Source organism: Macrobrachium nipponense, chromosome 34, assembly GCF_015104395.2.
Source record: "Macrobrachium nipponense isolate FS-2020 chromosome 34, ASM1510439v2, whole genome shotgun sequence".
Classification (NCBI taxonomy): Eukaryota; Metazoa; Arthropoda; class Malacostraca; order Decapoda; family Palaemonidae; genus Macrobrachium; species Macrobrachium nipponense.
This window is the reverse complement of record NC_061095.1, coordinates 7,030,896-7,053,639: the sequence shown is the minus strand read 5'-3', so window position 1 is coordinate 7,053,639 and position 22,744 is coordinate 7,030,896. Positions and strand designations below refer to the sequence as shown.

At 35.4% G+C, this 22,744-nt stretch overlaps 1 long non-coding RNA gene across 2 annotated transcripts in view; it reads right to left on the bottom strand.

The window, feature by feature from the left end:
* Positions 1-257: 257 nt before the first annotated feature.
* LOC135207647 (uncharacterized) overlaps positions 258-22,744 on the bottom strand; it is a 359,652-nt gene continuing 337,165 nt past the window's right edge. For both annotated transcript variants that reach the window (XR_010313014.1, XR_010313015.1), the window contains one exon: positions 258-338. This is a non-coding gene — a long non-coding RNA (uncharacterized LOC135207647). The remainder of the gene's footprint in view (positions 339-22,744) is intronic.

The window sequence follows — 22,744 nt, the reverse complement described above, 5'->3', positions numbered from 1 at the left end:
AATCTCACCCTCTGGAATATTCTCAAGTAACTAATAAAAGAAACAATACAAGATGAAAAATGATTTTAAACATTCCCGGATGCACAACGAAACACTAAGATTCGTACACACACGAGAGAAACAAAACACTTCGCTGAAAGCAAAAACGGAAAACGTGAGCGCAAAATCAATTCGTGAATGCAGTCCGTTGAAAACCTACCGCAAGAGATGCAGCATGCGTGCATTCGGGCAGCCACTCTCGGTCGAGTTCTTGAGAGCAACTTACCTTAAGTTTTTCGGCGAGTTCGTCTGTGGTTGTCGAATCCGGTGAGGCGTTGTCATCTGGGCCGTCTGAGGACCTGTAAAAGATAAGAAAATTAAAAACACGTTAAAGCATAATAAATAATCATAATGAATTAATTCATTAAAAATCTCTTCTAAAATGGAATACTCAAATGAGGTCTAGCATTGAATTATCATTATTATTATTATTATTATTATTATTATTATTATTTTATTATTTAGATGAACCTATTCATTTGGAACAAGCCAACACAGGGGTCACTCATTGGAAATTCAAGCTTCCAAAGAGTATGGTGTTCATTAGGAAGAAGCAAGAGGAGGTAAAGGGAAATACAGAAAAATTATGTCACTTATTAAAAAAGACGTTGTAAACTAATAATTTAATAAATAGATGAAAATTTATTAAAATACAAGAACAGTATAAGGGTAGTAGTAGAAATTCGATTACAGCCAACCTAAAAGGACCCTATCGATGGATGGGTACATATTGAAATGTAAGAGCACGACTTCCTATTATGCTGTTCTTTCACTAAAAAATGCAAGAAATTTCAAGAGAATGTCCGAATGAGCGACGCCCTTATTACGATCTTGATACTGAAAAACACAAGCCAGTAAACAACTCTACTTTTCAAAGTCATCGGCTGTCTGTATTGCGAACAAAATACAGAAAGCGAAAAGGAGACAGGCCATTTTACTCTTCCAGTTATTAATCCTTCGTCTGTCTGTACTGACATCATGACACCGATTCTGCTTGTAAGAAAATTTTGGGTGCCTCGATCTCTTTCGTAGTACCACTATCAGAAAGGAAAATGACAAGAATACTGGCATTTAACCTTTTCTCGGATAATACCTTTATCGTCTGGCTCATTGCTTGTCAGCTGATCTCTTCACAAGAATAAATAAATTCACACCTCATCCTCTACACATGACCTTAATCTTCGAAGAAAAACAGTTTTCATCTACTTAAACTATCACCGAAACCTTACAATATTAGTAGCTAATTGTCTATTAAAAATGAGATGAATAACAAATACACACAACTGTAAAAAGACTAACAAAATTAACTACTTTACCTATTTCAATGAGCTGTTTGATATAACTGTTTTTAATGGTTTACATAAAAATGCATACAGCCCCAACAGTTTAGGATGTTGTCTTCATACTTAAACGTTTCTGTCATACAAGCCCCAAACATCTGAAAAATCGACGCTGGTTACGGAAATACCTGTCTAATTACATTCCGTAATGCATAGGCTAATTAAATACTCGTGAATGGATGGAATTTGTTGAATCTGGGTTCTATAGTATAGAGGATGCAACGACAACTGTTTATATTTACTGAGATTTCTGCCAGTTAGGAAAAGACATGTACCTTATAAATATGTAATTAAAATGGAAAAGCTACACTTAACTGAAATCACTTCCTCTTTAAATTAAAGGTAAGTGTTACAAAGTATCTTCCTGCCTCCGTCAAAAGAGCTGAAGCAGAGCACCCAATAAAAACAAACAAAAACCAGACCAAACCATCCCTGAAGAAATATCTCGATAATTCTTTTCAGAAAAATGTCTTTCGTAAGAGCCTGCCCCCCTGAATTAAGGTGTGTGCGTGTGTATAAGGCTATTATATGCCCTCATCAACCAGGGTAACCCAGATGGAGTAAGAGAAGTGTTATGTAAACTCATTCCAAGGAGAGATTAGCCAACTGTCAACATCGCCTCCCTCCGCGAGGCTTATACTGGAGGATATCGGACGACACTTAATGATATTAACACATTTAATCTCTCTCTGTCCCTTCCTTCGTAATCATCTCATGTAACTCTTGATTAACCCTTCGAAGTGGATTAGAGAGATGGAAATGAGATCTGATTTTCGTTGCAGGATCTGTGTTATCTGTCTTGACACGATTTCGATTGGATCTGCTGGTGTGATTTACATTTTCTCATGTCTATCGCGGCGATTTGGAGGATAAACATAAAGTAGAAAGCAGCTGAAATCACATGTTAGATAAAACCAGTCGACTGACTGAGAAGATGAAATCGAACCAGTACTTTAGAAATACTAAAACTGACTTATATTAATAATAAGGTGAGAAAGAGAGAGAGAGAGACGAGGAGAGAGAGAGAGAGAGAGAGAGAGAGAGAGAGAGAGAGAGAGAGAGAGAATTATATCAAAATGAGAGCTGCAAGTACACTGAAACCATCTCTCTCTCTCTCTCTCCTCTCTCTCTCTCTCTCTCTCTCTCTCTCTCTCTCTCAACTGAGTAATTCTGCAACAAAAAACAATAAAACGTCGTGTATAAAGTTTTATTAAGGCACATTCCTTTAATTCTGATGACGATCAGATACTTTTTTCTACTCTCCTATTTGTCTAACTGTTTATCCATCTGCCTAACAGTATATTATTATTATTATTATTATTATTATTATTTTAGGACCCCATACTTCGCCGCTACGAGAACTAAAGTCGAAAACTGTGCTTAAGAAGACACATTTATGAGGAGGTAATGACATTTTTGCACTTATATTTCGTATTACCTGAAGAAAAGGACAAGAGGAATATAACGAAAAAACATTTTTGTTAACTACAGAAGTCTATAAATGTGGCAATTTGCAGCACAGAATTAACTGGGTAATATTCAAATACTTGCGGTACAAAAGGCATAGAACGCAAGTTTTAGCAACAAACTTATAAAAGGTTACGTAATAAAAAAGAACTAAAATATGCATCATAAAATGGTTAACTAAGAACATCTTCGACGATAAAAAAAAATCAAAGAAACCTATTTTATAAAAACTGAATACATTAAATCTCTCCGAAGCCACGCGCACGAAGGAATGGCTAGTTCTAGTGGAGGCCGCTGGGTACGAGTTACCCACGAACCCAGGGGGAATGATGAATGTGCCAGTAAATGCATATAAGGCTACAAACATTCTATGAAGAGAATCTTCAGCTTACTTGGGATTTTCGGCATTTATTTTTTTCTTTTGGCGGTAGTTTTTTGTTACCACGCTGCATGTCGATATGAGAGAGAGAGAGAGAGAGAGAGAGAGAGAGAGAGAGAGAGAGAGAGAGAGAGAGAGAGAGAGAGAGAGACTGTCAGTCAAAATTTTAGAATTTGCAAACACAAAGCGCTTGCTGACGTCATATTCGCACTGGGAATTGCTTGGTATGGTATGGTAATAAACTAACTGGATATAAGGTTTAGCATAACACACATAAATCTTAAATGACATTAAACTTTAACTTAACCAACAATAGTAAATTTGAATGACATAAAGGTGAGATTGTAGCTCTCAGTTGTGTCATTGGGATCTAATATTAAGATATTAACATTTCCTAAGACTGCCAACCTTTAAGATAAACAATAAAAGAACTATATCGAAAGTGGCCCCTTTTTTTATATAAACGTTTAATCAAAGAAATGACTTGGTCATGTTACATTTAATATCCAGTAAAAAAAAAATACGTTTCTTGAAACGGTCCTGACTAATGACAATCAACAACAACAAAACTTTTATAAAAAATTACATATGGAAAACATTCTATTAAGTTATTCTTCATAGCAGCAAGGAGAATTTACGATGTACATAACGTCTTTTGTACTCATCCCTCTTTTAGTTGTCTTACCTCTTCATCTGTTACCCTAGAGATTGTTTTCTTAAATCATGAGAAACCTGACTGAGTTTACCTGAGAATCCCAATTAAACCTCCTGACACCTGACCCGACCATGAACTGCAGAGGTCAGAAACTTCGACAACCTCACTGTTTCAAACCATCTAAAGTTTGGCTGCAAGTAAAAACGAAACGTCCCTCCCAGAAGAAGATGCGAATTTAATTCATAACAATTAATGCAAACATTCTAACTAATTAAAATAAGAATGAAAAAATACTGGGGCTGTTTAAATGATTTTGCCTATGCATGGCGTCTTCCACAAATAGCATTTTGAACTAGATTCATAATCATTTTATTAGCTTCTTGCCTCCGTCTATGACATACATTTCTATTCTAGATCCCATAGCACAAGCTGTGATGGTTCCGTAATGTGTTTTTATCACAAATATACAATTATATTTCTTTCATAAACCTTTCCTATTCTAGCCATGGTATCGTTGCATTTAATCTTTCATTTAGTCACTGAACAATAATTACATATTTGAAGCTGGCTACCAGCATGGAATAAGGCGTAAGAAAAATAGGATAAATTTCATTAGCTTTATACTTTCCTACTAACATATTGCCCTCTAATTACGAACACTTGCCTATCCAAATACAGCGTCCTGAATCTAATTACTATATTGAGTCTTGGGGTCTAATTTACGTTTAGAAATATTATTATATGCAAAATGAACATGTATTTATATGCACCAAGCCTAAAAGGCCACTAACGTACAAGGCAAGCGTCGACAGAGTGAAAAACCGAGAAGATAACAAATCAATAAAGTAATGGTGCAATGCGCTTGTAAGGGTTATTAGTCATTCTTAAACTTATGGGCATCTGCATCAATAATACTGACAACACCATTTTAACGTTTTACATAAACATTATAAAATCTTTAAATAGTTTTAAAACTGGATTTTAAACAAAAGATGTTTATAAAACTGAGAGATATGTAATGACGCTAATAATGGACCAAGAAACACATCTCCCGTTTTTAGATAAGAATACACAAGCGAACCTTAAAAATAAATAATTATATGCACTAACGCATAATCATATGAATATACTTATTTTCCTTAATTGCATGTCTCAAAACCAGACAATGCAGTGCTCCCGAGCAGTAATTTTGCTCCAAAAGGTTGCCTTGTTTTGCTATGATAGAAATAAACACGTCTCTAAATATGCGCAAGTGATTGCTATTCTAATATCTTAAGAAAGTTGCCAATAACCCAAAAGCATCATAATGTTTGAATATATATATATAAAAAAAATTTTTTTTACTCAACAACCTAAAATTACTTAATCAAAAGAGAAATCAGGCTATGTAGTTTCCATGTTTGTTGCGATTTTTTTTTCTTTTTACGCAAATGTAAGGCCAAGCTAGGAAAACGATGCCTGCACTCATTTTGTCAAAATTTATAAAGCATTTTTTTGTATGTTTACAGCATAATCGGCAAAGCTTTTAGAAGAAAGACCGTAAATAAAGGTTAAAATTCTGAAGTTGAGAATTACTAATCCGAGTGATCAGAGATATTCTCAAACAGATTCTCAAACACAGTTGAGGAGAATAAAATCACTTTTATAAGGACGACACACGCAGAATCCCGGACAAATCCACAAATGTGCGCCAAGAGGTTCTGTAGTGTTCCAACAGAAAAACACGTATATTAACACTATATATTATATGTAACAACAATTTTCACATTATTTTAACATACAACGCTACAATTTTCCTTGACTCTCTCTCTCTCTCTCGATCGAATTTTAAAACAAAATTTTTATAAGACCTCGAATTGACAGATTTTTCCCTCAGCCGAATGCTAAATCGGCTGAAACAGCCAGATTTTAAACAAATAAATCCGATCGTATCAGACACCGATTCCAGTGGTAAGGAATTCAGAAGCTTTACGCCATGGACATTTCGCGTCAATACGAGTACATTGAGAAAAGCAACGATTACTATCGATCGACAAGGTCACTGAGGTGCTTTTTTTATTTCTTTAACCAAAAAAAACTTTTCAATCTAGTCCTCAAGGTAATGTATGATTTGTTTAAGTTTTACTTACAGTAGGCTTTTCATTGGCAGCATATCTACTTCTCAGTATAAAGTTTGCATCAGTGTATCCAAAACCGTTAGACAGTAAGGAATTACAACCGTAATTAAATTCTTAATAACTGTTTTTCTTTGAGAATGCATTTAATTTCTCAGCAGGAATTTCAAGCGATCTATCAAAATCCAGAACAAAAAAGTATCTTCTGATGATTCATGATAAAAATTTCGTTCATAACACTCGCCAGCTCACAGTACTAGGTTTTAAAACTTCGTTCAACAATCTGAAGAATAAGGAACACAAAAGAAAAGAGAAAATTTTCAACCAATACGCACTGCATGCAGACCATAAAAAGGCCCTAAAAATATTCACCTCCAAATCCCGAAGAACACAAATATTAAAAGTCCCCTTTAGCCAAAATGAAAATCCGTCAAAAGGCTCAGTAATGCTGGAGAGATTCGAAGCAAAAGAAAGATCAACAATCGGATGATTGAGCTTCTCGGAAAACGGATTTATACAACCGGATTACAGTGGACTACAATGACAGGATAAAATTGAGACGCTGTGCAGGGGGATGGTTTCCACAGAGAGAGAGAGAGAGAGAGAGAGAGAGAGAGAGAGAGAGAGAGAGAGAGAATATCTTTGATTGTAGAAGTCTTTGCTTTTCATGAACTTGGACAAGTACGCAAATATTACAAACGAAACCTCTTGCAAATTTAGCATTAACATCTGATGAGTTAAGCATTAAGAAAAGATGAAAGTATAAAACAAACATCTGATAATCGGAAAGAACACACACAAAAAGGCGAAGTTGTGCATAAAAAGGATGACCGTAGTACAGTAAATAATTGTGACTCATCGTTAAGCCTTTACAATGTTACCGAAATATTTCGCTTTAAATGTAACGTCGTATTTATATATGAATTTCTGTAATATCTAAATTACCCAAACTGGAGACTTTATTTAGAAACCTTTTTCGAAAAAATATACTTCATATCGAATAAGAGATGCTATTTGGAACTTGATTACGTAAGACTTTCAGAAATATAGGGCTAATCGCACCGCTTTCACAATCATTTGGAAATCCGGTTGGCCTTGCAAACCGCTCCTAAATTCGTATGTGGAACACATCAAGTCAACTCCTCTTTCCAAGAATTATAAACCTGACTACTATCGTGTCGTCATTCCCAACAAATGTCCCTTTTAACTTGCGCAGACAACCTTACATACTTCCCACAATGAGCTCAATATCAAGGTGATTAACCTGACGGTGTTGCTCTGATACCGTTCTGCTACCTGACGTTTAGGCTCCGATCACCCATGTCTCCACCAATATTCATGATGTGCTACCAAATACGACACAGCGAGGTGTGCGCGGCCATAATTGAAGGCCAGCAGAGTCAGCCGTAATGCCCACCTGTGTATATGCGACTTACTTTCTAAGCAAAGCTATTTGTTTCTATGAGTTGCTTCCAGGATATCAAGATAAAAGACACTATCAAGATATAAGATACTGCCCGCTATATTTATCATCAATCTGATCAAGGATTAAGACCAGCATGCAGAAAATCTTTTTTTATCTTCACAACTGATTGATGAATGTATAACAATAAACTTGGTTCAGTAGGAATTCACGTTATGGTTACTTTATTGTTGATCAAATCCGGTGCCGTTAATTCGATACTTGACTGGCAATCCACAAAAAATAAGTTTCCTTTAAAAACGCGTATCATAAAAAATACCGCCGAATGCATGTCTTCCTAAAGTGCACTTCTGAATCACTTTCTTTTAAACTGACAGACTTGACAGAAAATAAAAAGTTTTACAATACCACATTTTCGACTATGATAATAAAGATTTTCCACCATAACAATTAGCTTTATTCTTGGGTAAATAAGAAGCTCTATGATGGAATGTTGCGCTAATTTGTCATTAACATGGGGTAAAATCACACTGTTTAACAACTAGAACTGTCTCATATCATAAAAAGTAAAGATAAAGAATGGTTTCGTTGCTTCGTTAATTCCAACAGAACCAAACACACGCACCAGATAGTCAGAAAACCTGTTGTACGTTCTGTTGACTTCTATTGGGCCATTACTGACATACAGGCTCAGCAACAAATTATGTCCGTGGTAGTAAATCAACTGTGGTGAACTGCAAACATGACGGTATGGTACTTGCAACCTCATCTCAGAATTCTTGCTGCAAACCGGAAGCCTGACATTTTTAGTTAGGACCTTACTGGGAGAAGACTTTGGTAAAAGTTTGTGTGTGTGTGTGTGTGTGTGTGTGTGTGTGTGTGTGTGTGTAAGTGTACGTTTCCCAGCACCCGCAAAAAAGAAGACATCATCAGCGTATCATCACTATCATCGACATCAGCATCAACCCAAATCTCTTGCTCCTCAACTCTATCTCCGGAATGCCATCTATCTATTCTTTCTCCGATTCCTGGTCTGACTTTCCACGTCACATCAAGGGTGAAAATGAAAACGGATCACCTAATCTATTCCCGTGATGGCTGTCATTTCCTCGGATTCAGGTCTTTGCATATATATCGGCCAATATCTCTTCAAGGCGAGGGAAAGGGAGCCTTTCTCCATAAATAAAAACAAATAAAAAAACGGAACTTGTATCATATACACAATACGATGAAAAATAATGAAAGTAGAATTGTTTTCTGAATAAAAGCAAGCAAAACAGTAAAAGTGAAAACAGAGTACGTATATGCATTCATGAATAATTACAATAATTTTAGCCATAGCAGTAGCACCCTCCATATAAAAAGCCCTTTAGCAGAATTACAAAATAAAATTGTATTTTGTAAACAAAATTAATTTTTCGAGGGTTTTATCCCCTCGATGTATACTATAAATCCTCTTTCCGAATAGCTGAGCCTTTATGGCTATGAGGCATTCCTAATTCTGCACATAAAATATCAATAAAAGACGGCAGCAACATGGAGCTATGACCACTTCACGGCAATCTCAACGAAGCTTTGCATCCCTGCTAAGAGAAAGCAGTTCTTTAGCTGATATTCACTTTTGCAAACAATTAGTTTAGTACGACAATGAAATAACCTTTACTAATAAAAAAAAAAATTTAACAAAATGTTATTCAAATACGATCATTATTTATAGCTTTCACAGACTGTCTTCATTTATAACCATAAAGTGCCCGAGATGAAAACCTATATTATGTATACTTGCATTAGGCTATAAATGTCCTTCAATATCTAATTCATTCTACCTCGGAATTAATATATTTTCATTTATGTTAACCGAATGGGAATTTTTAGTTGATAATAATTTCGTCCTCTCGTGGGTTCGAACCAGCGCCCAGCGGACAGACGAGAAATTAGGCCTTCACAGAAAGAAAAAGTAAGACTATGATGCAATGTACAACTGCTATTTATTCATATTTGTAGGTAAGGAACGGTTGGGCGGTCGTGGGGGAGGGTGTTCATCCGCTATAAGTAGATCGGGGTTTAACATATATCTATATACAATATATATATCTTATATATACCTTTTATATAATATATAATATAATTTATAATATATATCATATATATATATATATATATATATATATATATATATATATTACCCTTACTCCTAGGTAGGAGAGTGGCTAAAAATGACAGTTCTGCTTTATTCACAGAGGGGGCGAAGTCTACAAAAATAAAATTCCAAGTTTTTATTAAAATAGAATCAAACTTCTTCCACACCTGGAAAACAGCTGCTCGAAATCACGGTTCCCGAGCACTCTTCTTTTCCCCGCCCCTCGAGAAAAGAAAATGATAATTTGAATATATCGGAACTGGAATGAATAATGCCACTTGGCGTGGAACGACGTGATCATAAAATATTAGCAAGAGTAAACGAACTGAACTTTGACATGACCATTCATTCCTTCTTATCCAGCTGTGGGGGTCACAACGTCTTATATACAGCCTGTTTCTTTTCACATCAGCCTTTTCCTTTCGTTTCACATCAGTCTTTTACTTCTTACACAATCAATTTTCAGCTTTTCATGACATCAACTTCTTTCTTTTCAAAAAACTTTTTTTTTTTAAAGTTGAAATTTTTTTTTCCTTACTTTATCTTTCTATTCCTTTCAACAATATCAGCTTTTCGTTGCACAGTATAAACCATTTTTCTTAATATCGGCTTTCATTTCACAGTATAAACCATTTTTTTTTTAACGGTAACTTCTCCATTTTACAGCATTATACCTTTCCCACATAAACCTTTCCGTTTCCACAGCATGCACCACAATCCTGTAACACATCGGCCATTGTCGTTCCATAAAACCAACTATTTTCTTTATACATCTGCCTTTTGTTTAACATCAACCTTCCCCCCACTCCTTTTATTCAACCTCATCCACTTCCCCCTTCACACAAACCTGTTCATTTTCACAGCAAGCTTTTCTTTTCACAACATGAACCTACTGACCCGCCACCAATCATAATAAGAGAAGCCCACTGCCGCCATTAAGGCGTCGTCTCCCCTAAACACTTGGCACGGAGATCTATCTATCTCCGATTGAGAGATGGGTTCATCTTGATAACGTCGCATAATATCAATTCTGTATTCACGCATCGGCCACATGAAAAATGGCCGGTTTGCGAAACGACCGGCCGATATAGCCTCGTCTATCTCTGGATCATCTCGATGCCTCTTCCAAGATCTATATAAACACTGTGAAAATAAAATATGTAAGCAAAACTTACAGTCACCTTTAAGATAAATACGTTGCTTTCTGATCACAAACTGATAAAATTACCATAGTTACAAAAAATTTAACATCCATTTCAGTGTAAATGCGTTGTTGCTGTTTTAAGAGAACAATTAAAGTTTTCATGTATCACCATGGTTTTAAAAAAGGAGTACCCAATTCCAAGAAACTTTCTGTCATTTGTAAATAACTATTGGCACATATTACTCTGGCATCTAATTACTAAAATTATTTTTCCACATTAAATTTCTGTAAATTTTCGAAAATGCATATTTGAAAAGATTTACATAAGTGAAATCAGCGTACAGCGATTAGACAGAAATGTGAAAAAAAAAAGTTAAAAAGAGATCGAAAAACGGCGAAAAAGCTTTCAAGATGTCCTGTTCTGTAAGAATATCGTGCAGAAATGCCCGGAAAGAAAGTAGTTCCTTTTGTACAAACAGTATTGATTTAAGTTTAATCTGAAGTCGATCATCGAGAAATCATGACACAATCATAAGATTGCGCATTCACATTCAAACGCCGAATCGAGGTTCACATTCAAATCGGTCGGATTGTCTGGTTCGAGATTTACCATTTGAAGCACATAAAGAAATTACACGTTGAACTCTTCGATCTCTGCCGGAGTATGTGCGGATTTTATTCTAAACCTCGGAAACGCCCAGCGGATGAAGAATTTACGTTCGAGTAAAATTTCTATTATTAGCATGCCTCACCTACTGCAAAAACGTACTGAAGAAATTAACCCTTGAAAAACATGATTTTAAGTGACGTGAAATGCTTCATTTCATAGAACTAAACAGTGTGGGTGTTCTTGTCCTCTTTTCAATCTTATAGCTTAATTCAGAATATAAATTCTGGACATTTGATCTATAGCTAAAAATTCGTCCAAACTGATGTGCTAAGAGAACCTGGGCACCCATATTTCTAATCATTAATATCATTATTATTCAGAAGATGAACCTCACTCATATGGAACAAGCCCACAGATGCCACTGACTTGAAATTCAAGCTTCCAAAGAATATGGTGCTCATTAGGAAGCAAGAGAATGCAAAGGGAAATACAGAAAGAATAGATCTTACTTATTAAAAAGAAAAAAATAAACTAATAGGCATAAAAATGAATCTGTTTGTAGTGGTGGAATGGAAGGCGAGAGTTGTAAGGCAAATAAGAAATCCAGCAGGTTTGCCACAACTGTGGGAGGGCAGTCAGCATGGATTTAGACACTATAAAAAGCTTCTAGATTATTTCTTTAAAGAAATGAAAGGCGTAGAGGAGTTATAGTTCCATGGCATTAATTTGAACTCATATCAACAAAACCATTAGCACATTTGTTTGTTCAACCCCTCATAATATACCGGTATTCTTGCCATGGACTTTCTTTAACTTTATGATTACAATCGTAGAGCCTTAAGCACTACGTTCAATTAAAATACGAAAGATAAAAATATATCCTGCAGCTTTTAAGAAGGATTAGCATTATAATACCTTCGGCATTGGAAAACTATTTGAATCCCCATTTGAACAGCGTAATATAAATTTCTTGATTTTTATCCATGTGCTTATTAATGGATCTCACGACCCAACAAGCTTCCATGATGGGTGGGTATGTTGTGCCTACCAAGTAGTCGGTTTCTCCTAAAAATTCTACACACAAAGATACACCAACACCGTGATGAAAACAGAAGACCCATACCAAGGACAAGATTGTATACATATTGCAGCGTTTTACTTTAATTCAAGAGATCCTAAGAAAATATATCCGAAATGACATACAACCACTATCAACACACACAAACACATTATATGTGCGTGTGTATGTGTGTACGTTAATAGCAGTCATTCCATAAACATTTCACTTCTCTATTTTATCAAGAAGTTATGTATTCACCACTGACTATTATTTATTGATCTGTCTGCAAAGTTATCTACAGACTTCGATGAAATTCTGTGCTTGGGTGGTATTTGCATCAAAGGAAATCTGAACCGGAATTTTTATTTTGGTAGTGGCGAGTTATGTGTTTGTGCGTGCTTCCTTATGCGTGTGTTTGTTTATTTTTTATCAGGCAGCAATAATATAATCATTATCGAAATGTTTGTGCAGTTGATGAACAACAAAATTTTCAACCAAAGGAATTTTTTCCTTCAAATTATTTAAAAAAACACTCGGTTAATCAATGTTCAAGTTAAGATAAAATAAATGACAGAAAGATTCGGTTGCAGCGTCGTCGAAAAGAAACAAACAACAGAATAATGTTCTGAGTATGCATGAAATCTCCAGTTTCAAATTCCATCCATAAAATACCTTCACGGAAAAAGGCTGCGTAAACAAGTCTTATTGTCGAAATATACCTTATTTTTTCAAGACAATGTCCAGAGACCGACCCCAACAGACACAAGTGAAAAGACCCTATGCAATGCAATGCAACGCAATGCCACGCTCGGTGTCCTGCATGCAAAATAGTGAGAAGAAGGGATAAGCATAATTCAAGAACGAGACGCCATTTAGATACAAGCGGATTTAAATTCACTTTGGCTGGATGGGTTCTGAAAGTTACAAAGAGAGTAGATTGCGCACTTTGCAATATGAATGTTTTGTGCAATGGAAAAGATCTCGAAAATATGAGAACGTTGCCGACAATATTTTAAAACTTTCCAACTGCAAAACATGTAAATTAAAATCTCTGCAAACATTCAACTTCCTCTCTCTCTCACACAGAGGTTTTTGGGGAGACAAGTTTTGATGAAATTTACGATGACTGCAATATACTGCATGGCAAAACAAAGAACACTAATGAATACATGACGGGAATATTGTGGTATTTGCTTAAAAAATTTGCTAAAGAGAATCCAAGTAAATTCTTGTCCAAACAAACATAAAGTAGTACTTCATGAATTACTAGCTCCAATGAAAAATTATTACCAAAAGGTTATCTTTCCGTAAAGGCAGAAGTTTGAAAAGGAAGACATCACGAAAGAATTATTATTATTATTATTATTATTATTATTATTATTATATAAGAACAGGTGTGGAACAAATCGAAAGGTCATGAACTCGTATGCATGAGGAAGAGAAGAGAGTACAACTGTATAGCATTAAAAGCAATCATATCGTGTAAGTACATACTAACAAATACCAGTGGCGTAACATGCGTGTATAGGATTAACATAATTAAATAAATAGAACTGTACAGATATGTGTGTTTCAAATAAATATATATGAAATTCTATACATACAAATAAACCAATGCACAAAAGTCAAATAAATAAATAAAAGATAGAAACTTTTATACAGCGTACTTTCAAAGAACAAATAAATAAAACCTAAAGAATAATTATGCAAAATGTTCTTTAGAGAACTGTCAACAAAGGGAACGCAAAAAACATAGAGGGTAACTGTACAGGGGCTATGGCACGGACTATGTTTTGAGAACATTGGTTATTTGGCCATCATCGAGATGACTCAGCAGGACATATTAAAGGAGATATTGAGCAGCCACATGGCCAAACAGTTCCTCATTCACTGTCAACTTACTCTGATAATGACCGACAAGAGACTTACTGTAAGTTATTCAGCGACCGGGCTACCAGGGTCTCAGACGCTGTCCACGTTTAAAATTATCGCGATTTTCAAAACTAGCTGCGTGTCAAACATAGTCCAAGAAATGATGTACGGAATGGATAATCATCTATGTTTATGCTGACAATTGCCTTTCCATAAGTATGTAGAAATGCCGTCGAGGGATAGCTTTCATAAAAAAACCAAGAATTCTTGCTACTACCAATGTAAATAAAAAATAATTTGCAGATACACGGAAACATTAATTACGCAAGTTTGGAAACAATTCAGATCCTCAAGATAAAGGATAACCCGAAAAATTAAGATTATCATTCAAATATATATGAAATAAAATTATTCCATAAAAATTTAATCTAAATGAAATTTATAAGAAGCGCATGACTAGCAACGCTAGTATCGATGAAAAAGTGGCTATATTCATGATAGTAAAAACAGAGATGGGGAAATAAAATAAAAATATAGCAGAACCTTACAGGCAGCAATGGTAATCGCTCATGGTCATCGAACCTAATTGGAGACTCGCTTCAACTCTTAAACATTAACACTGCAGAGGATACCTTATGGAATCCAAGACGTCTCAAATACCTGTATGTACAATAAACAGCTACTTTCAAACCTAAGCAGTCACCTTGACTGGTTTCATTTGAAACATTCAACTGGCATTTTTAACTTAGATCTGACTGATCTCCTGTTGTTAACATCCTCTTTATAGAAATGAATTTTACAGGGGAAGGAAATTTCAAGGAATGTTTGAAGAGTTGGGAATGATATGGAAGCTAAGCTTTATTTATTACTTGGTCTTTTAATCACTGAAGTTAAACAGTATGCTATGAAACAAATATTATTCCTTTATCTGACAACGGAAAACTTTAACACCAAAACCTTTGTAAAATTAAGATCAAACATTTTAAAAGTACACGATCCCTAAATATTCGAGCACCTGAACAGTGGCAATAGAATTCAGCAGTCGAAGGTCTTTCATTGCGCAACTTCAATCAAAGTATTGCTAAGTAATCTAAAGTATTTGCTCATTTTACACGAGTTACCATCATAGCAATATCGAAAGGCTTACGTAAATCAAAATTAATCATGAAAATTATTTAAAAACTTTATCGGCTTTTATCCCAATAAAATATGGAAATCCGGTAAAAATAAAAAAGTGGAAGACAAGAATGAGTGCCAACATTTGCCAAATTTGTGATGAATATAAATTCTGCATAAATATTTACCAGGAGTCTTGCCAATCGCACAAGTAACCACAACTATTGGGCTCATAGAAATTAGATACCAAATGGTTACGATAAAATCAAAACAAGATAAGTCCGGCAGATTAATCTACAACACAATCACAGTCTTGGCATTAGGAAAGATGCATACAATACTGTTCTTGATGATAAATTGAAGACAATACTGAAGCTGCTTTTTTCCATAGTCGAAGTAAGCAAAAAGTTTCCCGTGACCTCCTTTAATAGCTAATCCACCTTGCAGCATCAAACATGTAAAAAATAATAAAAATTTACTGAAATACGTCAATTCCAGCAAATGAATCTATGTAATTCTAAATGTAAAAATGAACATGAAATTCAGAAAGTGCAACTTACGAAATATGAGAAAAGAAGGAAATAGATCACAAGATAATAAGAGAGAGAGAGAGAGAGCCTGTGCCGGTATCAGCTAGACATCAGTAGCTAAATCTTCCTGGGTAGTCTCTCTCTCTGGAGTACTCCCGGCCACACTCCAGCTGTGACGGATCACCAAAGACCGGAGCTTTCCTTCCCTCCCTTATGTCTCTATCACTCCAACACACATTCCTTGGCCTCTCTTGTGCTGACTAGTCGTCAGGAGCCCTTTTAGATAGTGTCTCGATGGGAGAAGCGGGTCTCCCTACTATGGCAAAAAAAAAATACATGTCTGGTCTCTGGTGGTATTCCAGTAACTCGAGGCGGCTCGTGCGATGCACAGTAACGCCCTGGAATGAAGAAGGAAGCCTTTTCCTAGCTACATGTTTCATGGGCGGTCTTTTACCACAGAGAAGATTTAATTTTCTACCTACGCATACACACATTTAATCATCCAGTAAAATGTATTAAATGCCAACCACAGTCTCTTACCAATAAATATGCCAAAAGACAATTACATAATAAAACAGCATTATTCTAACACTAAACAATAATGAAATACCTTGCCAAATTATTCTCCAGGTTACTCCCCTTTAACACACCATATATATATAAAATAAAGAGACAGTACCTTACCAAATTATTCTCCTTGTTACTCCCCTTTAACACACCCTATATATAAATAAATAGACAGTATGCATATATTATATATAAATGCATATATGTATATATAAACATATCTATATTATGCACAGATATATAGATATAGATGCATATACACATTTTTATCCAATTAAGCGGCCTAAGCAAGAATTTTATTAAGAAACAATAAGTTTTATTGAGAGAAATCTGATAGAAACAGCATGTATTCAATACAGTGAAAACAATAATTTTAATAGCAGTCCACAGCAATGATTCAAGACGAGAAGCTCTTTTGACTATGAAAAATCAGTACAAATTTTGTAATATACTGACTTGTGTATTCGGTCAGTTACCTACTGAGCCTAATTAGACTGTTAACCTTTTCTGTTGGGCGAACTATGTACTAGCCAACTTATATTTTGTTATCCTTTAAGCTGTAAGCATGGTTTCTCCTTCGTTTTCATTGTATGTGTGTATGTATGTATATATATATATATGTATGTGTATATATCTTAAACGAGTTTTTAGAACTAAATGATACTCGTTTAGACAAATGAAAGAAACTACTAACAAGCAACTGACTACACCTCCGTGGCTGAAACTGAAATGGAAGGCTAGGCTAATAAACCCTCGTATATACAAAAATATACTTTTTATATCCCAAACTAGCTAACATTAACATGGAACAAAATGAATACATTAAAATGGAGTTAAATGAATAAAGTCTGAACCTCCAAAAAAACTGTAAACTGTCATTTTCCTCTCCTGCACCAGATTTAAGTAAATACCCCCATTAAATCTCACTGTCTGATTAACTACGCCATTTTAATAGTCATTAAAGTCTTAGAGAACCCATTCTCTTATATGGTGCCATGAACCCATCTGAAATAAAGAGACATATTTATTACACCACTCCACATGTAAAAGTTAATCAAAATGAATGTGTACGCACCACGCTTCTTTTTCTCTTTTCAATTCAAAGGTTAACTTTTCAAAGACTCATCTTACCCTGATGGGTGTTCTCAAACCTCCTCCAGGAGTGTCCTCTCTTCTTTTCATCACCTATCACCAAGGCCCATACATCATACACTAGGAACACACATACAGACACGCCTTGCGGAGTGCCTAGCAACGATCGGCCTGAAGCATGTGATCTCTGAGGTGTCGCCAACCTCAGATTGCATAGGTCATCATTCCTGGCTGTTTTTCATTTCAGCATTCTTCGAGGAGCCAAGCACTTGCCTCTGTCTCCAACCGGAAAAAGCTGAGATTAACAATTCACTACCACACCTTTTTTAAGATATATATATATTTTCCTTATATATGTATATATATATAAAATATATAGTATATATATATATATTATATATTATTATATATATATACACACACACACACACACATACATATCTATATATCTGACCGCTTTCAAATCCTGCCCTTGATATAACTTTTTTTATAAGCCAGCCCTATTGTACAGAGCCGTCTGGTATTTTTAGAAATAGCGCTTTACAAACTATTTTCATCTTAAGTTTCCAACCCTCCTAACGAATCGAGGTCGAGAGAGAGAGAGAGAGAGAGAGTATATCCACTAAGGTAAAGTCTAACAGTTGCAAGATTCTCTTGTTACAAGCTCTATAGTACATTACTATTCCTAATAGATCTTTTAAAAGGTAACTGTTATCATTGTTCATTATTAAAAAAGCCGATCGATTGTTGTGGCTACAGTGTCCAATATCTAAATTCTTTTCCTAAACTATATAAAAAAATGACAAGGGTAACTGACTCTCTCTCTCTCGTTTTACATGTTGAAAGAATTACAGATATATGAGTCATTATATTTATATATAAGTGTATAAACACACACACACACACACACACACACACACACAAACACATATATATATATATATATATATATATATATATATATATATATATATATATATATATTACCGACAGAGAAAATGTAAGTTATTTGCACGACAAACATGAAGCAAGTAAATAATCACTGAGGTGTATAGCCACATAGATTTGTTTTTCTTTTTTATTCAAAGGCCAGGGACCGGGAACTTTTTTATTACACCTGAATGAGAAAATTGGTGAAATGGAAAAATCTCACACCTGTCTGTCTCATGATCTCTCATCAAAAGTGACTATTATAAAACTTTGCGATAAATCATTCAAACTGGATTCCAAATGAACTTCCATTTCATCATTCCCAACCAGCCTACTCTTATCTAGAATGCATGCCTTTTCAAAGTTAATGTATGTTGCTTCGGAAAATCAAGGAATGCGTAGTTGCTTGTAACTTTCTTTAAGGAATTCAGCTGACACACCAACAAGGACAAGTCGTTGTTGCCAGGCACCTTGTCTAAGGAGAGGTTTACCCTGAGATATTTACAGCACATTTACCTGGTGGGAGAAACTCCAGCCGAGACTATATACCACATTATACAGCACATAGGTTCTAAACCGAGCGAATATATACATATATCTTTTCCTCTATTAAGGGAATTTACACCGGATTTTGCTATTCTGTTGGGATTCAAATAGTATTCTGAAGTGACGTTGCTATCACGCTGCACTTCTCAAATCCTGGATGCAGACCACCGGAGTCGTCCTAACTATGCTTTGACAGGGAATCGAACCCAGGGTTATCTTGCTAGTAAGCTCAGTATCAAACACATGGGGGCCACTGACTTGAAATTCAAGCTTCCAAGGAATGTTGGTTTTAACCCCCCACCGCAGACGCCACACTGCTGCAGAATCTGATCATGATACAGAGCCAGTGGTTTTTCATTGCCTTCGGGAGACGCGAACACGCGACATCTGAGAGGCATGCCACGATACAAGCAACCATACCACCGGACCATAAGTTACTACCACATACAATAGTGTAATTCATTTATACGTACTTTGTATAACATACATTAGTCTACGGGTAACGAACACCTATTTTAGACTCCCATCATCCCACCTGTCCTCCCTCAGCCTCTCTCACCACTGGCCCTTCTGAAAAGAAGCAGAATGACGGAATCCACCCAGGTACGAGCTTCGCAACAGTACGTGACGCCCTTATGGTCAGGACGTTTCGTCTTTTCCCCTCTCATTTTACACACACACACACAAACACAGATAGATAGATATATAAATAGATAGATAGACAGTCTTTACATGGCAGAGGAATGGCACCAAAGAGAAAAGACATGATCACGGTCAAATTCACATGTAAGTTACTGATTCTGGATGAACCCTATGTGCAAAATATTTACCGCCTCATACGATAACATGCTCCATCATCGCCATACTCTAAGGAAAAAGACCTGCTGTCTTGGACTTCGTCAAGGTTCATCTTATCTACTCCCATTTATCCTGAAGTATCATCATGATTTTCTGAAACCAGGACGAGGATGCAATTGGGGTCATCATGAGACTCGAAAACAAGGAAGACGGGAGGACTTCTTGGCCCTGTCAAGAAACACGACTTTTCTGGCATGTGTCACTGTGACCCTTTAGGTCTCTCTCTCTCTCTCTCCCCAGGGGAGAGGGTGGGAGGCTGCTCTTACGTATTCCTCCATTACCCATCGTTGACCTCTCTCTCTCTCTCTCTCTCTCTCTCTCTCTCTCTCTCTCTCTCTCTGTGCTTCATCACAAATTCTTCCCTTTATCCAACCTGAACTCCTCTGACCTTCGTTACGATACCTCGTCTTCCAAACACTTTCTTATTACCAATTTTAGTTCTTTTTCGTTTCTTTTCTCCGTTTCCGCTGCGCTGGTGCCGTTTGACTTTCTCCCTTTCCGCTCCATATCGCGTCAAGCCAGTTATCGTTCTCCTTATATCGACAGACGAACGTCAACAGCGGTATCTGCATTGTGTCTCCTCTTCATCTTTCACCCTTTACTTCCTCCTCTGACCTCGTGCGGGTCTCTCTCACGATCGTTCTCTCCTCTCGCTCTCTTACTCCTTATTCTTAAATTCTTTGCCCTTCACCGTCAATACCACCCACAATTTCAGTGACAAATGAATACAGCAATTGCATGACACCACTGTAAATAATCTGACAAACATACATACATGATTTACATTATATACATACATACATACATACACACACACATATATATATATATATATTAAGCTACATTGTGTGCACGTTTTAATACTAGATATCATGCGAAACTTTATGCTGCAGTATTGTTGAGCATCAATTTATAAATATAAAAAAAAGACTTGATTAAAAGATCAAAATCAACGACCCCCAAACCGTGGAAAATTATGTTGCGACAGAAGTCTTTGTCATACGGTTGTATGAATTATCTAAATAAATTACTTTTACACACTCGCTATGTATATATATTATATATGATATATATATATATATATATATAATATATATATATATATATTATATAATATATATATATATAAGCGCGTGCGCGTACACATCACAGCTAACGCTGTGTAAACATACAAAAACTTACTACAAAAATGACTACGGGCACGCTGCTAAAATCCCAATAAGAAAGAAACATCCTTTTTAAAAGGCTTGGAGAATGAGTCTCATTCCGACGGACACCTCCTAACCCCAATTTTTGTGGAAATACGATTCGTAGTGAATTTCCAATTACCCCCGAGGAGACAATTGCCCTGATGCGAATGGCTGCGTCTGTTCACTCCAATAAACAGAATATTGGTCATGTTCCAGTGAGCCAAGACTGTGGGAAGATGCACTTCGGGTTGGAAGTGATGGAAAATCTTTCTCCACAGAGAGAGAGAGAGACGAGGAGGGAGGAGATGAGAAGAGAGAAGAATTTGGGAAACTGATGACGAAATACAACAGCAGAGTGAAAAGGAGACACTGGGTAACTGCAATGAACTGTACAACATTTGACACAAAATTTTTTAAACGAGAATGATGACTATATTATATTATATATATATATATATATATATATATATATATATATATAATATCATATACATAAAATTAAGTATATCATGCATATAATATACATAAATATAAGTATAAATGCATATATATACATTAATAACTTATATATTCACATATATGTGTGTGTGTATGATTATGTGGGACGACATTTACGAATATATATATATATATATATATATATATATATATATATATATATATATATATATGTATATATATATATATATATATATATATATGTGTGTGTGTGTGTGTGTGTGCGTGTGTGTGTGGTGTGTATGTATGCTGGGACGACATTTTACAAATAAATTATATTATATATATATATATATATATGTATCTGTGTGTGTGTGTGAGCTTCAGATGGTGTTGATACAAACAGTAAAAGGAACCAAGTTTATTATCAACGAAACGTTTCGCACATGAAACTTCTGTGCATCATCAGTCTGTAAAAGAGCAAAGATATGTGTCTCTGCTTTTTACAGACTGATGATGCACAGAAGTTTCATGTGCGAAACGTTTCGTTGATAATAAACTTGATTCCTTTAACTGTTTGTATCATGGACACCTTCTGAAGCTCCTATATATTTATTTCACTGAGCCGCTATATATATATATATATATATATATATATATATATATATATATATATATATGTACGTATATACACACACACACACCACACACACACACACACAAATATTAAGTCACAAATTTCACTTAAACATCGAATTACGATAACCCGGGCGGAATTACTTAAAACCTAGATGCAGTGATAAGAAGTCGGCTTAGAAGATGAAATTATCAATAGCCCCTAATGCCCTTTGTATAGATATATATATATATATATATATATATATATAATACAAATATACATAAATATAATGTATATTATGCATATATATACATTAATAACTTATAATATTCCATATATGTGTGTGTGATATGATTATGTGGGACGACATTTACGAATAAATATATTATATATATATATATATTATATATATGTATATATATATAGTATATATGTGTGGTGATGTTGATGTGTGGTGTGTGGTGTGTTGTGTGTGTGTGTGTGTGAGCTTCAGATGGTGTCGATACAACCAGTAAAAGGAATCAAGTTTATTATCAACGAAACGTTTCGCACATGAAACTTCTGTGCATCATCAGTCTGTAAAAGAGCAAAGATATGTGTCTCTGCTCTTTTACA